Source organism: Ranitomeya imitator, chromosome 7 (assembly GCF_032444005.1).
Source record: "Ranitomeya imitator isolate aRanImi1 chromosome 7, aRanImi1.pri, whole genome shotgun sequence".
NCBI lineage: Eukaryota > Metazoa > Chordata > Amphibia > Anura > Dendrobatidae > Ranitomeya > Ranitomeya imitator.
In genome coordinates this window covers 213,030,036-213,035,562 of record NC_091288.1, presented here as the reverse complement: position 1 = coordinate 213,035,562, position 5,527 = coordinate 213,030,036, and positions in this window count along the sequence as shown.

The following is a 5,527-nucleotide window of genomic DNA, read 5'->3' as shown; positions in this document are numbered from 1 at the left end:
ATACTGACTGCTGAGCCTTGTATCTAATCCTATCCTGTGTGATACTGACTACTGAGCCGTGTATCTAATCCTATCCTGTGTGATACTGACTGCTGAGCTGTGTATCTAATCCTATCCTGTGTGATACTGACTGCTGAGCTGTGTATCTAATCCTATCCTGTGTGATACTGTCTGCTGAGCTGTGTATCCAATCCTATCCTGTGTGATACTGACTGCTGAGCTGTGTATCTAATCCTATCCTGTGTGATACTGACTGCTGAGCCGTGTATCTAATCCTATCCTGTGTGATACTGTCTGCTGAGCCGTGTATCTAATCCTCTCCTGTGTGATACTGACTGCTGAGCCGTGTATCTAATCCTCTCCTGTGTGATACTGACTGCTGAGCCGTGTATCTAATCCTATCCTGTGTGATACTGACTGCTGAGCCTTGTATCTAATCCTATCCTGTGTGATACTGACTACTGAGCCGTGTATCTAATCCTATCCTGTGTGATACTGACTGCTGAGCCGTGTACCTAATCCTATCCTGTGTGATACTGTCTGCTGAGCCGTGTATCTAATCCTATCCTGTGTGATACTGACTGCTGAGCTGTGTATCTAATCCTATCCTGTGTGATACTGTCTGCTGCTGTATCTAATCCTCTCCTGTGTGATACTGACTGCTGAGCCGTGTATCTAATCCTCTCCTGTGTGATACTGACTGCTGAGCCGTGTATCTAATCCTATCCTGTGTGATACTGACTGCTGAGCCTTGTATCTAATCCTATCCTGTGTGATACTGACTACTGAGCCGTGTATCTAATCCTATCCTGTGTGATACTGACTGCTGAGCCATGTATCTAATCCTATCCTGTGTGATACTGACTACTGAGCCGTGTACCTAATCCTATCCTGTGTGATACTGACTGCTGAGCTGTATCTAATCCTATCCTGTGTGATACTGACTACTGAGCCGTGTATCTAATCCTATCCTGTGTGATACAGTCTGCTGAGCCGTGTATCTAATCCTATCCTGTGTGATACTGACTGCTGAGCCGTGTATCTAATCCTCTCCTGTGTGATACTGACTGCTGAGCCGTGTATCTAATCCTATCCTGTTTGATACTGTCTGCTGAGCTGTATCTAATCCTCTCCTGTGTGATACTGTCTGCTGAGCCGTGTATCTAATCCTCTCCTGTGTGATACTGACTGCTGAGCTGTATCTAATCCTATCCTGTGTGATACTGACTGCTGAGCTGTGTATCTAATCCTATCCTGTGTGATACTGACTGCTGAGCCGTGTATCTAATCCTATCCTGTGTGATACTGACTGCTGAGCCGCGTATCTAATCCTCTCCTGTGTGATACTGTCTGCTGAGCCGGGTATCTAATCCTATCCTGTGTGATACTGTCTGCTGAGCTGTGTATCTAATCCTATCCTGTGTGATACTGTCTGCTGAGCTGTGTATCTAATCCTATCCTGTGTGATACTGTCTGCTGAGCCGTGTATCTAATCCTATCCTGTGTGATACTGACTGCTGAGCTGTGTATCTAATCCTCTCCTGTGTGATACTGACTGCTGAGCTGTGTATCTAATCCTCTCCTGTGTGATACTGACTGCTGAGCTGTGTATCTAATCCTCTCCTGTGTGATACTGACTGCTGAGCTGTGTATCTAATCCTCTCCTGTGTGATACTGACTGCTGAGCTGTGTATCTAATCCTCTCCTGTGTGATACTGACTGCTGAGCTGTGTATCTAATCCTCTCCTGTGTGATACTGACTGCTGAGCTGTGTATCTAATCCTCTCCTGTGTGATACTGTCTGCTGAGCTGTGTATCTAATCCTCTGCTGTGTGATACTGTCTGCTGAGCTGTGTATCTAATCCTCTCCTGTGTGATACTGTCTGCTGAGCCGTGTATCTAATCCTCTCCTGTGTGATACTGACTGCTGAGCTGTGTATCTAATCCTCTCCTGTGTGATACTGTCTGCTGAGCCGTGTATCTAATCCTCTCCTGTGTGATACTGACTGCTGAGCCGTGTATCTAATCCTCTCCTGTGTGATACTGACTGCTGAGCCGTGTATCTAATCCTATCCTGTGTGATACTGTCTGCTGAGCTGAGTATCTAATCCTATCCTGTGTGATACTGACTGCTGAGCTGTATCTAATCCTCTCCTGTGTGATACTGCCTGCTGAGCCGGGTATCTAATCCTATCCTGTGTGATACTGTCTGCTGAGCTGTGTATCTAATCCTATCCTGTGTGATACTGTCTGCTGAGCTGTGTATCTAATCCTCTCCTGTGTGATACTGTCTGCTGAGCTGTGTATCTAATCCTCTCCTGTGTGATACTGACTGCTGAGCCGTGTATCTAATCCCATCCTGTGTGATACTGACTGCTGAGCTGTGTATCTAATCCTCTCCTGTGTGATACAGTCTGCTGAGCCGTGTATCTAATCCTATCCTGTTTGATACTGACTGCTGAGCTGTATCTAATCCTCTCCTGTGTGATACTGACTGCTGAGCTGTATCTAATCCTATCCTGTGTGATACTGACTGCTGAGCTATGTATCTAATCCTCTCCTGTGTGATACAGTCTGCTGAGCCGTGTATCTAATCCTCTCCTGTGTGATACTGACTGCTGAGCCGTGTATCTAATCCTATCCTGTGTGATACTGACTGCTGAGCTGTGTATCTAATCCTCTCCTGTATGATACAGTCTGCTGAGCCGTGTATCTAATCCTATCCTGTTTGATACTGACTGCTGAGCTGTATCTAATCCTCTCCTGTGTGATACTGACTGCTGAGCTGTATCTAATCCTATCCTGTGTGATACTGACTGCTGAGCTATGTATCTAATCCTCCCCTGTGTGATACTGACTGCTGAGCCTTGTATCTAATCCTCTCCTGTGTGATACTGACTGCTGAGCCTTGTATCTAATCCTCTCCTGTGTGATACTGACTGCTGAGCCTTGTATCTAATCCTCTCCTGTGTGATACTGTCTGCTGAGCCGTGTATCTAATCCCATCCTGTGTGATACTGACTGCTGAGCTGTGTATCTAATCCTCTCCTGTATGATACAGTCTGCTGAGCCGTGTATCTAATCCTATCCTGTTTGATACTGACTGCTGAGCTGTATCTAATCCTCTCCTGTGTGATACTGACTGCTGAGCTATGTATCTAATCCTCTCCTGTGTGATACTGACTGCTGAGCTGTGTATCTAATCCTCCCCTGTGTGATACTGACTGCTGAGCCTTGTATCTAATCCTCTCCTGTGTGATACTGACTGCTGAGCCTTGTATCTAATCCTCTCCTGTGTGATACTGACTGCTGAGCTGTGTATCTAATCCTCCCCTGTGTGATACTGACTGCTGAGCTGTGTATCTAATCCTCTCCTGTGTGATACTGTCTGCTGAGCCGTGTATCTAATCCCATCCTGTGTGATACTGACTGCTGAGCTGTGTATCTAATCCTCTCCTGTATGATACAGTCTGCTGAGCCGTGTATCTAATCCTCTCCTGTGTGATACTGACTGCTGAGCCGTGTATCTAATCCTATCCTGTGTGATACTGACTGCTGAGCATTGTATCTAATCATCTCCTGTGTGATACTGACTGCTGAGCTGTGTATCTAATACTCTCCTGTGTGATACTGTCTGCTGAGCCGTGTATCTAATCCCATCCTGTGTGATACTGACTGCTGAGCTGTGTATCTAATCCTCTCCTGTATGATACAGTCTGCTGAGCCGTGTATCTAATCATCTCCTGTGTGATACTGACTGCTGAGCCGTGTATCTAATCCTATCCTGTGTGATACTGTCTGCTGAGCCGTGTATCTAATCCTCTCCTGTGTGATACTGTCTGCTGAGCCGTGTATCTAATCCCATCCTGTGTGATACTGACTGCTGAGCTGTGTATCTAATCCTCTCCTGTATGATACAGTCTGCTGAGCCGTGTATCTAATCCTCTCCTGTGTGATACTGACTGCTGAGCCGTGTATCTAATCCTATCCTGTGTGATACTGACTGCTGAGCCTTGTATCTAATCATCTCCTGTGTGATACTGACTGCTGAGCTGTGTATCTAATCCTCTCCTGTGTGATACTGTCTGCTGAGCCGTGTATCTAATCCCATCCTGTGTGATACTGACTGCTGAGCTGTGTATCTAATCCTCTCCTGTATGATACAGTCTGCTGAGCCGTGTATCTAATCCTCTCCTGTGTGATACTGACTGCTGAGCCGTGTATCTAATCCTATCCTGTGTGATACTGACTGCTGAGCCTTGTATCTAATCATCTCCTGTGTGATACTGACTGCTGAGCTGTGTATCTAATCCTCCCCTGTGTGATACTGTCTGCTGAGCCTTGTATCTAATCCTCTCCTGTGTGATACTGACTGCTGAGCTGTGTATCTAATCCTCTCCTGTGTGATATTGTCTGCTGAGCCGTGTATCTAATCCTCTCCTGTGTGATACTGACTGCTGAGCTGTGTATCTAATCCTCTCCTGTGTGATACTGACTGCTGAGCTGTGTATCTAATCCTCTCCTGTGTGATACTGACTGCTGAGCCGTGTATCTAATCCTCTCCTGTGTGATACTGACTGCTGAGCCGTGTATCTAATCCTGTCCTGTGTGATACTGTCTGCTGAGCCATGTATCTAATCCTCTCCTGTGTGATACTGTCTGCTGAGCTGTGTATCTAATCCTCTCCTGTGTGATACTGACTGCTGAGCCGTGTATCTAATCCTATCCTGTGTGATACTGACTGCTGAGCCATGTATCTAATCCTCTCCTGTGTGATACTGACTGCTGAGCTGTGTATCTAATCCTATCCTGTGTGATATTGACTGCTGAGCCGTGTATCTAATCCTATCCTGTGTGATACTGTCTGCTGAGCCGTGTATCTAATCCTCTCCTGTGTGATACTGTCTGTTGAGCCGTGTATCTAATCCTCTCCTGTGTGATACTGACTGCTGAGCTGTGTATCTAATCCTCTCCTGTGAGATACTGACTGCTGAGCTGTGTATCTAATCCTATCCTGTGTGATACTGACTGCTGAGCTGTGTATCTAATCCTATCCTGTGTGATACTGACTGCTGAGCCGTGTATCTAATCCTATCCTGTGTGATACTGTCTGCTGCTGTATCTAATCCTATCCTGTGTGATACTGTCTGCTGAGCTGTGTATCTAATCCTCTCCTGTGTGATTGTGTGTCTGAGCTGTGTATCTAATCCTCTCCTGTGTGATTGTGTGTCTGAGCCGTGTATCTAATCCTCTCCTGTGTGATTGTGTGTCTGAGCTGGGTATCTCAGCGTGGTACAGTAGATGAGCTTGTGCTCAGATGCTGGATGATTGGATACTCTGGATACATCCGGCTCGGTCCTGGTTCTGATTGTGAGATGTCGGGGTGAAGCCGCTGGGTCCGGGGATTCCGGTATAGTAGGAGGTGAATGAAGGGTTAACCCCGTCCAGTTATCATCCTGTGTGCAGACATGTCATATTTATAGAGACACCGGTCAGAGAAATGTGGGCAGCTGTGAAGGATCTGATG